Below are 13,520 nucleotides of genomic sequence, written 5' to 3' on the forward strand. Positions count from 1 at the left end.
CACTGTCAGACATATTAAACAAAGTGCGTTTATTTTCTCACTGAACTTGTCGTGTATAGTAAATCATTTTATACGGAGAACGGGTTTGTTGGGGAATTTGATGCCTCGCCGACACCTCTCTCAAGACCGTAGCTAGAAACGCTCCAAACATGCATGGAGTTACCACTTTTTATCGGTACTAACTGGAAAATTTAATATCCGTTCACGACAAACAGAAATATCTTATTATTCCAGGCTATATTCCTTCCAGGAATCTTAAAGGTACTGAATAATTTTAAAATGCCTTAAGCTATCCCGCAGCATTTCTAACAGAGTGTTGCCAAATTATTTGTGGTTACAATAAAATAATGGAAAATCGAAAACTAATCATCATTATGGAATAATATAACTTTACTTCTTGTTTACTTTTGCAACAAAGTGGGCAGCACTATTGAACGTTGGAAATGGATAATTATAACTTAACTCACGTGTCTGCAAATCGAACATCTTACTTTTTAATTGTCATCCTACACAAAGAAATTAGAAAAAAATCAGAAATCGAGAGTGAAATTTGCCTTCCATCGCAAAGGTGGTTTTGCACGAGAACTCGTTTTCAAACAGAAGGACAAGGTAAACTCGGAAATGGCCTATTCACTGCTCCATCAAGACAATGATCCAAAATTGATGACTTCCTTTTTTCTCATCATCTTATTGAAATTAATATTATTGTAATTAACTGAAATTAATTGAAATTCTCATCATCTGCAGAAAGGAGTAATGAGCTGTCGATCACTATTTCTTGGAAATAATAGAGTTCATTTCTATAATCGACATAACACGTTTCAGCGATGAACGACTTTTTAACTTGAATTTGTTATCGCTTTCTGGGAACAATACGTCAAAACTGGAGCGGAGAGAATGCTGCTGTTTTTCCTTATCATTTTTCATGTAACTGTACCATGCAAGGAATTAAATTCGCACTCCTGGTATTACTTTGGAACTTTTTTCCTATTTTGTTGTTGAACATCTTAGTCGTCATTTAGTTTTTAAAAAAACATGCTAAGTCGAGCTGCCACAAATTGCAGCCGCTTCATTTAATGCTCTAAAAAACGACTGTATCGAGATGAAATCTACACAATATGCCACAAGAACAGTTCTTACAACCTGTCTGTGGGTAATTTATTAAGCCAGAATTCCTAAATCAAACGTAATGGTTATTTTGGGAGCATTGATTTCCCTTCTTGAACATGTACTGCAATTTTGGTGTCAAGATTGAACTTAAACAAAGTTTTCAAACACGTAATTCCAATTCTTTTCTCTGATCTTTTCCAATAAGAACGCCGCAAAGAGCTTGTAAATTGTACATTTCCTCTACCAAGCCTCCTCTTTAACAATGCATTGAGCCAGTTTCATCACGACACACGACTGAAAACAATCTGCTGCTGGTGTTTGTGGCGCTATTTCAGCCCACAATGCGAGCGATTTGACAAAATCTTACGTTTGATATTTTTTCCACTTAAAAGTATCAAACATTCAATACTTAGTTGCTACATTCTTTCTCGTATATTTTTATATGCAAAAGATGAAAATTTGGCAATAAATATTGTAAATTTTGACATCAAGACAATATCTTATAGTTGATGTATTATTTATTCTCATCACCTGACTACTTTTGCAATGTCTTAATTCAGTGAAGAGATTTAATTGCTGATCCACTGTCAATTTTATAACTTTATCATCCATTGGCTCATTTGCAATTTTTAAAGCGGTGCCCTTGAATTGAGCTTTCGAGCTGAGTCAAGTCACTTTTTTGTGCAAGTGATGTACGAAGAGTCAGTTTTCAACTCTAAATTGGCAAGAAAGCCGTCTATTTATTTCCCCTTCTGCTGCTATATACGTAACCAAACAGTTTTGTAAACTCTCTCGCCTGTCACAATTTCCCTTTGTCAAACATAGCCATAATACATTAATTTTTTAGTCATGTGATGCAGTGAACAACCGGGTTTGGTTTAGAATTGATGCCTCGCTGACATCTGTCTTCAGACCCTGTTAACGCCCAAACATTGAATTCACCACTCATGGGCGGAACACTTACTTTTCGTATCAGCTCTAGCTGGAAATTATCCGCTCACGAAAATCAGAAACACTTATTGTCAGATGTCACCAAAGAAAAAATATTAACACAGGAAAATTGCATTAACTGCTCTCGGAATTACGCTAAAAGAGGCGGAGAAACAAATCATTTGCAAGCAGTTATCTCACAAAGGTAATGTGATTATAAATTTGAATTTACGGAAATGTCTTACGAAACACCGCCCTACGCTCCCAGTTACCCGTGTGTTCTAACTTTCCGGACATTAGGGAGCTCAAGCAAACCACGACGGCAACGGCAACGAAAACTTTTGGACGGAAGGGCAGTCTAAGTCACGTAGAAATTTATTAATCTAAATATTGTGTTGATAATGATTGCTTTTTTTTTTTCGAACCTTCTTACATTGCGTAGCACAGTGAAGGCAAGCGCTAATGTGACTTTGACTATTGTTTTCCTATAAAACAAAAATTGGAAAAGCCAAGTAAATGGATCAAGCTAAAGAAAGAATTTAGCCTTGATGACAAGCAAGTTTCAGAGGCATTTCTTCTGCCAGTGAGGACTGCTAATGAATCGTATCTACGCTCCTTTCGGTACAAAGTGTTGAATTCTGTTCTGTATACTATTGACCGCCTGTGTAAAATAGGATACGTTTCTAATCCCAACTGCACCTGTCATCAGCTAACGGAAACAATATCCCATATTTTGTTCGGTTGTTCTTTTTCATATTCTTTTTGGCATGAGGTTAATGAAAAAAAATTGACTAAAATCAAGAGTTGCAGGAGCCTCTCGCTTACATATTGCGATGTTATTGTTGGGTCTTTTGAGCAGGAGATGGATCTATTTAATTATATAGTAATTTTAGGAAAATCTTTCTTGGACTTGTCGATGTAGAGAAACATTACCTTCCTTGAGCCACTTCATAAGAATTTAGGCAATTAAATATGAAACCGAAAAACACATATTTCAAATCGAATAAAACGAATTTGTTTAAAGAATAGAATATCTTTGAGGAAACAATTTTAACTAATAATTAAAGTAGACAACGCTATTATTAAGGAAAATCGTTAAGTTAAATAAGTATGAAGATAAGAATTGACAAAATCTTTTTTCTTAATTAATTCAATATGGTCTCATTGTTAACTTCTGTAAACCAAACTTTATTCGTTCTTCTCTAACTTAATTGTTGAAAAAAGAATTGTAATTGATGTAATTGTGGAAATAAAAAAATCCCAAATGAAAAAAAAAAACACAAAACGGCAACGAAAACGTCACCAAACAAAAGATTTATTGAGTAGAACAATGGCTGTGCACGTGCGTTTTAAATCTTTGTGCATTTTGTAGCCGTGACGTGAAATGAACAGGTTTTGTGCATTTTGAAGAACGTAGGTCGGGATGGCAAATTTTTTGTATTTCTTTTTGGAATAGATCGCTGGCATTACAGATTTAGTTTGAGCAAGTTTTAAGTACTGATTGGCGTACGGAGCAGATATACAGATTGTTAAGAGATTAGAAATATCATTTTTCTTTCCAGGAGTCGTCCCTGGCGTAGGTATCGTCGTTATTTAAGCTAACTATTTCATTTCCTATCCACAACTCAAAATTCATTCTTTCATGTATGAAAAACACAGGTTTTCGCATGCAGTTTCTAATGAAATTGAAAACAAAGTAATGAGTTTAAAACCAGTCAAGAAGTATGATCTTTTAAGTCGATTTCAATAAACGACGGAAATTCCATTTATTAATTATATAAACTGCTCCACGTCTAACTGACCTTTTATCATGTCTTTAATATCGATGTATTAACACAGTTTTAATTTTCTTTCTATGATCAGTTATAATAACTCATGATGTATTCTTTAAAATTAATATTTTCTGAATATTTTAGCACAAAGTTCCCTCCGATAGATAATACGGCCTGTCAACAATGCTCCTTTTCCCATCGGAATGTCATTCAAAACGTTTTTTCCCAAGTAAGTACAATTTTCTTTTGTTAAATTTTTAAATGAACTTCAGTTTTCGGCTAACATTGTATCACGGAAATTTGATGAGAGAAACTTTATTCTTAGAAAGAGAACTCGTCGCCGCAAATTGCGAAAAAACGTTCTCCCCGCGAAATTTAACCTGTACCCTAAATTAAGTCATAAAAATGTTTTTTGAAACTTTTCGCTCTTTCTGATCTATCTACGAATCTGTGAAAGATTTAATCCTCCATAGAAGGCATTGTACAGATTTTGAAGGGCCAATGTCTAAATATATTCTGAAATCCCCTATCAACGGTCACTATTTTGACTGTTTTCATTCTTTTTTGGGGTTGGGGTGGCGGGAGAGGGTCAGTTGCAGTATTCAAAAAAGTATCCTTACGTGATTTCATAAGCATGACGTTACGGAAAAAAATTTATTCAGGGCTCCATAGATGTAAACATTATGCAAGTAAAAAATAAGTTGGGAACTAATTTCAACGGCACTTCAATAAGCTTGTATACTGTGGTATTGGCAGAAGTCATATTGCCAAATCCTGTGTTAAAAAAGTCCAGTGACGGTATGAAAGTTGTTTCATGGTATCCTCTTACAATTGCTTACCAAGTTCATTCAATAATCTCCCTCCAAGTAATTAAGAAGGAATCCACAAGACGTTCGAGTAACAAATGGATTATTCACATCGTATAGCAAACCTCTGTGCGACTGTTTCAATATCTTCTCAAAGGAAGTTATTTCTAACAACACCAAATGTCCAAAACAGATTTTGAAGTTCATATGAAACACTTGAAATTACTGGTGAAATGAAACTGTTGTTGACATGTTTGCACAACTTCTCTGAACTTTGAAATTTACTTTCTTACGTCTCCATGGGAAATTGTTTTCGGTGTTATTTCAGGCAACTATTTATACCTCAAGCTTTTAGAAAATGTAAAAAGGACTGTAATATACTTACAAATATTCTGGAAGAAGGTTTTGTCCAATAAAAACTGAAATTGGTCAATTTCCCCTCGGATTTTGTCTTAATTATTATTGTAGAACTAATTACCGATTAGATCTGAATAAGAAGATTCTATTCTATGCTCAATTCAATGGGACGTTTTCATGCGACGTCATCAAGTTTTAAAATCCAAACCTAAAGAGCCATCAGAGTTTCTACCCTCATCAGGCATAAGAGGTGCGAAAAGTATATATCTTCGCAACATTTCAGCAGAATAACGTCCTACGTTTGAAACAAATGCACTTTGAATTTTAGAGTTATGGCAGTGCGGGACGTAAAGCTACGATCGCGTTTGTCGAAAAATATATACTTATCTCATGATTGTTAGCCCTTCGTGCAATAGAAAAGTAGTAGTAAAGTGTTAATTTATAGGTTTGTGCTGTGCAGGCAAACAGTGGCCTAGATACCCAAGTAAGCTCCAGATTATCGCACTATCTTCCGTTCGCCATATTGGCGAATCTTTGCTGACTTCTTTGCCGACATTTTTCCTCATTAACATACCACTTTGCACGGAGAAGGTATCACGTTAGACACGAATTGACTACAACAATTTAAAGAGCTTGTGAAACTTAGTAACTGGTGAAGCTTTTGGCTCTTTGGCTGTAATATTCGAGGAGAAATTGGCTTTCAAAAACTACAAAATTTCTCGGTGGCAGAAGCGTTAATGAGCTTACACATTCTTCCTAAAATTTTGAGCCTTTAAACCCGCCTCGCTCAAAAAGTATGCAATACATCGAGTTCAAATTCCTTGACACAGTTGATCGTGCTATGTCCTTTCAATATTCAGAACTAGTGTTTTGGTAGATCCATCAGAAACTGTATCACTTATGGAGCAAATATTGTAAACAAAGATTCGCTTATTGGTGTACCATGTAGGTACACCAATATGGCGGCACCATACTGGGCTCTGTAAATTTGTGCAAAACATTTACGCGAATATCCGAAGTCTGGGATAGCGCATAGACCTAAAACCGCAGGTGCCTTCTTAATTTATCTTCTATAAGATCGCATTTTCTTGTTTGTTTTTCTTTTTTTTTATGACATGACAATAAAAACGATCTATTGTAGTCCGGATGTCTGACTAGCTGTGACCATGATTTTTTTCAAGATTCAAAACCTTCTTTACTCGACAAAAACAAAACAGCCTTTCCAAAATTTTTGTGAAGATTCAAAATCCTTCTTTACTCGACAGAAACACAAACAAAACAGAAGAAGCCCTTTCTAGAGCGATCTTATTTTAAATTTTAAAAGTAATTTTAATACGGTTGTACTCAAACAGCACTCTTACAAGTAGTTTGCAATGTGTGAGAAGTGACGAACTGGAAGATTAAAACCTTTCAAGTAAGATACTTCACTTTATATTCTCGAGAATACTGCTCAAATGTAAAGGATGCAGACAGGCAAAACAACAATTCCATGTATCATTCATCTCAGGCTTAATGGGAAAACTAGTGAGCATTCACGAGTTGATTTTATTGACAAGCCGCGGTCATGTCTTAATTACTACCCCTTCCTCTTCATTTAAATTTTTCTCGTAAAGAAACCACCATTGATTTCAATTAAGCAAAATATTTTTTCTCTTATCTGCATTTCCGCAACTTTTGGTTATGGTCTTCATCAATACCTTGAAAAAAACAAGAATTGCGAGAAATAATATTCGATAGTTTCAGGTTGACCTTCAGCATAACGAACTGAGTGGTAACTTTTAGCACGTCCCGTGCTCAAAATGTTTTCTCATATTGTTTTAAATGTTAACTCTGAGAATTTAGTTTTTCAAAGTGGTAACTCTTAAGTACATCCCATGCTCAAAAATGTATATTCTCGTTACTGATTTTCTCATATTGTTGTTAACATTAATTCTAAGAATTTGCTTCTTTATCAAGACAATATCTTCTAGTTAATCAGTTTCTGAGATTTCCATAATTCTTACACTGAAACTGTTAAAAGTTAACGAGAGTAGAAATAATGTACTTATCTGAGATTTGATGTTTCCAATAGTCAACTTGTGCCAGAGTCCAACAGTACATTGCGATCCAAGATGGCTGCCCTTTCTGTCAACAATGTTATATCAGCCGCATGGAGCGAGAGAGACAGAGAAAAAGAATATTTAATCAACACTACCTTGTCAACTAAAAAATTTACAGCAGTGTCAGATACAGTTGATAACTATGTAAATGCAGAACACAGTAGTGTTTTGATGTGTTTTCGAATTTTAGCATTTTCTTCAAAAATGAAATAGAATGATGGGTTGTATTGTTCGCGCTTCTAAGAATCCAGGATAATGCTTTCTAACTTGGTTAATAATATAACCTAGCTATTAAAATTGGATTTAATGATTATTAAAGAATCTTTTTTATGACTATTTACGTCGAGGTATTCTCCTCTTCACCTAAACCTTTTCAGACGCTTAATTCCCAGAACGTAACATGAAAAGAAAAGTGTAAGATGTTCAATTCCTTCACATAATAACTCCACCCTCCAGGCGAAAATGATCTGAGCCAACAAAAGTTTCACCCAAAGTCCTTCCAAACAAATGGTAGTCTCATTACAATTATTATCGAACATAATACAGTACACGTGTATTGTACTGATATAAATTATGGCATTTTGTGGACAACAAGACAACCGTACACTTATATGCAGCAATGGCACGAAACTTGAAAATCTATCAATTCTACAATCGGAATCACGATTTTTAACACTTTCGGAGTGTAAAGATAGGAATACCATTATCTACTTATCTGAGATGAGATGTTTTTCCAATAGTCATCGATCGTACGCCAGAAGTGAAGCTCTGCACACTGCCATCCAGAATTCAGTTAACGTTGATGAAATTCAAATAATTAAGGTTGATGAATAAATCCAGAAACTCGTGAACTGTCCTTTAACACACCTTTGGTCATCCTGGAGATAGCAGAGCAAACGGCAGCATCTTAAGTTATTTAATCACCTAGGTTTACTTATGATTATTTCATGGTCAGATAACTTGCTCACCCCAAAAACCTGTTCGCATGTTGTGGTCAGAAAGTTGAACCATAATAAATGGCCCTCTCGAATTAAAACAATCGATTTGGAACAACTCTTCATCTTTCATGTATTTCTATTCAACTTGGTAGTGTAAGAATGAGTTTATAATGAAGGATAGCCGCCATGTACGATAAAAGACTTGCTGCAAGGTTGATAACGAGATTTACTTACTTTTTTAATTGATCCTCTCCGTTCTCTGTGGGACACTAAGCAGCCACAATCCATCTACATTTATCTCTATTTTGTACGATATGTCGTTGCTCATTGAGCTCGTGGCAGGCGTCAGGTTGTTTATGGCCAACCAGGTTTGCTGTTGCCAGTTGGTGTCCATCTCTAGGCAACCTTGGAAAGTGTGTGGTCAATCCATCGGATTCATCTGCGTTTGATTTCCATGACAACATTCTGGCAATAAGTTTTTCTGTCAACGGATCAGAGATAAAGAGCAATATTCACTGCTTGCAGACATTGACGTCAATTGTTTTGAATTTAACTTTCTACAACCAAACAACTATTTGTTTCAAAAGCCAACTGCTCTCATGTTGGCGAACAAATAACAAGATAGCTAGCCTAACGAGCTTGCAAATCTTTCCCTGCGCTGAAAATTTTTTCTGTTTTTTGTTCATTTTTCTCATTGAACTACGCCTACAGGCTCGTCAGTTGGCTTCAGCTCAGATAAATTTTTTTTTTAGAATTAATACACGAATTTGCCGGTGTAGTCAATAAGTTAGAAGTTCTTAGATTCTTGCTATGGATTTCAAAAAAGGTTTTTTAAAACAGAAAAACGCGATCGCAGGACGATAAACTGAAGCATTCTACGAATGGACTATGTAAAAAAAAAAAAAAAAAAAGTAAAACTTTAGTGCCACCAAATCGTAAGATCTTAGACTCGGTACTCGATCTCCTGTATTTGTAAGATAAATGAAAAATGTTTTAACTTAATAGTACGAAATAAATAATACGTGTCAATTTTGTCTGTGGGTTAATTTTAAGCAAAAATACGTCCAAACACGAGACTCGTCCATTAAAATTACGAAACATTCAGCACCAAGGTATACAAAATTACCAGCGACATGCACTCATTTTGAAATCGATCACATATTAAATTGCAAACCGGTTCTAATGTTACGTCTGAATGCCCCTAAACTGGACTTAGCTGCAAAACTTCAAAGGATTATATTAAATGAAATCTAGCGACAACTGTGATTCACTTATCTGAACTTCAACGGAGTTGTCGTCAACATGAAACTTGCCAAGAGTCCATAGCTGGTCGTGCTACACTTCATTTGAATTGGCGAATGACGCCTGTCACTCCAATTCAATTCCTTTGGATACAACTTTGCTGCCTCTGGTCAATTCTTGTGAAAAAACAGGAAAGTCCTGGTTAAGTTTTTCGCGTGTTAACTCAAGCAAAACGGACTTGAATGAGTATTACTATCAGTTAACGGACATCTATCGGCCTTGCACTTAACAAAACTCCCTCAAAATGTGGAATAACACTTTTAAACGACTACCAACAAAGTGCACGTGGTGCACTGCAGTGGGAACGAACTGAAGATTAGTTATAGGTTTTGATATAACTACATAACTGTTCTCTTCGTATCAGAGCAAAGGCGGTTGGAGTTTTCTGTTTTTATAACAGTTAAAAAGAGTGTGCGTGGTAGCGCTCCGAGGTGACGAAGCAAATTGCGAATGACAAAGTCAAACGGCAAACCAAGCAGATTATCAAGCCGTAAACAAACATTTTATTAAAAATAATCATTCAGTTACTCACAAGAGAAATGTTTGGTATTCGGTTTTTCAACTTCGCCTAAATACGGTCTTCGGTGTTAAGGAAAACCACATGCAACTCGAAGCTTCCACAGCATTAAGGAAAGTTTTAATTTTACCATTAAATGATCAAATTGAAAGACGAGGGAAACAGCTAGGAGACGTAACTAGCTAGAGAAAATGTGGACTTACCTGAAGGAAGCACATCGGCTAAGATATCTTCGCCCTTGCCTTCAATTCAACGGCGGCAATAAATAAAGAAAATATGGACTTGCCTGAAGGGAGCACAGTGACTAAGATGTCTTCGCCCTCGCCTTCAATGCAACGGCGACCGACGCTAAAATGGGTGTGTCATTCTACACTTCTTTATATATACCCACATTAAAATTCATTACAGCCGCGAGAAATATGCTTTGAACAAAAGAAATGCATCCCACGTTAAGATTGTGTGCTTTGAATTGTGAAAAATGAGCAACTTGGGAGAAAAACACTCACCTGAAAGGAATTTTGATCCGAATAGGCCATGTTTGTAGTTAATAGGCCAATTTTGATATATTAAAATTCTAACTTGGCTCCGCGAGGCTTAACGGAATAATAAAAAAGAAGTTAATTATTCATCCCTTAGCCCGAGGCGGTCTCTTTTGTTTTATTCCCCTAAGCCTCGGAGCCAAGTAAGACATTTAATAAATCGAAATTGGTCTCTAACTGTCGAAACTCTCACAGACAAGAACACCGCGGTGAAGTGTCGTAAAACGTACGTTTGGTCCAGCCAAGTAATTACAGTTGCGTCATAATTCAACTTTAATAATGACGAAAATTATGCGCACCCGAATTATGACGCATACTCAGTTTTCTTACCTCTTTTTCACGTCTTTGGAAAATATCTTTGGAAGAAAAACTTTTCTCTGACAATTAATAAGCTTACGCAATCGCATGAAGATCTAACCGTCGATACAACCAACATTTCTAATTTTGACCGTAAAAATTCCTGCGGACGAAGTTCGCTGGAAAGAACGTGCTGCACTACGGTATTTTAATTTAGCGCTTCTATATCTAGAATTCAGTTTCTTTGTAGAATTTAAATCTGGCCATTTGTTCGGTTTCTTTTTAACATTTTCTTTAGTTCTCATAATTTCCCGAGATTTTTTTTTTACGGAAATTGCCAAATTTACGCTTATTTAAAGGAGCTCCGTCACCGTTTGCGTATATTGAAAAGTTTAGCCTCAATTTTTCAAATTCGTCGTTTGCAATCCGTGTTAATCTTCTCCATCCTTAGCCATCCTTGTTCCTTTATGGTTTATCATTATGTCTTTGGTGTTTTTCTATCTTATTAAACTGTTATTTTTCAGGTTTCCTGTACCCTCCGTATCTGAAGGTTTATCCTGTCCATTTGACGCGGTGAACCAGCTTTTTCACTGCAAAAGTACACAAAGGAAAGATTAACAAAGATTGCCAGAGATAAAGTTCGATAGACTGTAAACAAGCAGGCGCGGATCCATACCTGTTTCCAGCGTTTTACGGAAATCGATCAGAATTTTCATAATAAAAAAAAAATCAATAGATATGTATATATTTTTAATAAAAGTAAACTGCAAGTTGAATCTCGAAAATAGTTTTGACATTTATTTTTTATTTATTCTTTTTTGCCAATTACCGGAAATAGACAAGGGTCATAGACACGTTCTGGCGGCAAAATTTTACAGCCGGGAAATCACTAGTCTCCCGACGGCGGTCACGCCATCACGTCATCGCCGCGGGCGTCTAGACCAAAATTTAATTTCCCCGGGCGATTTATGCAATTCTGCTACTCGATTAGCCTGTATGATCATTCAACGTCTTTGGACAACGACTTCAACAAGAGTGTGGAATACATAACAACGTCAAGATGTCACAAATTACTGACTACGTCAGGAAAAAAGGTTAGTTCGGATCTTTGTTAATAATGGTTGAGAGTAGACAAATGAATTTTACTGAAAAGTTATTTTCGTTCGGTATGCACACGCCTGGCTAACGTGATACCCAGACGTGTTTGTCTGGGCTGAAATTTTTCCTCTTTCTAATACTTGAACAAAAGATTTATCTTTGCAGTGGAAACTCGTTCTAGCAATAGCTTTGAGGCGACTGAAAACATATTTACGAAGCACGATGTTACAGGCGAGATTGACAGGACTCGCCTTGCTGCACATTCATTACAACATGGACATTGACTTTGACGAAATAATTCGCAGATTTGCAAGGCTTCATCCAAGGAGAATGGAACTGGCAAATATATTGTCTGAGTGACTCAAAAAGCCAGGAAAGGGTACTTTAGGTAGTTAAAATTGAAAAAATTTCCTGGGGGAGCATGCCCCCGGAACCCCCTAGGAGCTTGCGCCTTCGGCTAACCCTAAGCTTTTGCAGTAAATCGGTCAACATTTTTCCTAGATCCGCGCCTGTATGTCATACGTATATCTTGTGTTTTTTTTTTTGTTGTTTGCCAGAGTATTGCGTTGGATTTACCTTTTTGATATCTCTGCCAAGTTCAGTTTTAAAAGGTCTGTCGTTTTACACACTGACCCTGTTGTTTCTCAATTCCTCTCTGAATCCTGTTATTTACTGCTGGAAAATGAGACACATTCGACACGCTATCATAGACACACTGCGAAATATATTACAAAGACATAACCAAGCAAGCTTGTAGTTACTAGACAGTCCTGTTGTAAGAATAAGTTTAGAAGCATTATAATGACTAACTTTTCATCTCGACCACGAAACTACTTCTTGGGAATTTTGCTTTTACTGATAGAACATAATCTGTGTACATTCGGTAGACGCCTGTTAATATATGATGTACAAATATAAAATATCAATGTTTTTAATGTCAGAATAACAATTAGCTTATTCTTATCTTACTTCTTTCTTGAAGTCTATTGGTAATCAAATAAAATATATCTGTTGTAAAAAGAAAAATCGTTTTTTTAGAAATATTTTGGTTCCATTTCTAAGGTAGCGGCATGGGGTAGGCATCTCAGAGTTAGTGAATCTTCAACCAAATGATTTTTCGTGTTAAGGAATTGTGAATTCTATCTTCCCTATAAAGTCGATGCATTCGTATAATTAATCTAAAATTTATTTCTTGAGTACAATTCCCCCCCCCCCCCCCACCCCCCATGATCAGGAGTAATTCTGGTAGAAAATCAAGAGAAGATCAAGGTATTTATCTGGATCTCTCTTGAAAATACATACATGTTCTTTGCCGGCTGGAAGGTCCGTATGGTGAAAAACCGTGACAGAGGTCTTGAAAATGCTGCCCAAGGCCGCAGGCCGAGGGCAGCAGTTTCAATCCCGAGGTCACAGTTTTTCACTATACGGACCGACCCTAAGCTGCCAAATAACATATTTATTTTTACAGGATTAAGTGCCATTACAGCGCCGAGGTACAAAGAACCAAACAAATTCTCACAACTTCGACATACTCAATTGAATTTACTTACACTGACTTTCCTTGCCATTTAAAAGTGAATAGAGCTAAACTTTCGTTGGTTAATTGTCGATTGAAGTATGAAAAGGGCGAAAGATTGCCGATTACCGCCGGTTCACTCAGGAATATTGACCTACGCGACAATTTCACCCGCGCGGTTTCCCGCCGGTACCGTGACCGTGGTCAGAGATAGGAAAATCCGGACCGCACTAAGAACC

This window comes from Orbicella faveolata, unplaced genomic scaffold (assembly GCF_042242905.1).
Source record: "Orbicella faveolata isolate gen_17 unplaced genomic scaffold, um_ofav_v1 contig_2, whole genome shotgun sequence".
Lineage (NCBI taxonomy): Eukaryota > Metazoa > Cnidaria > Anthozoa > Scleractinia > Merulinidae > Orbicella > Orbicella faveolata.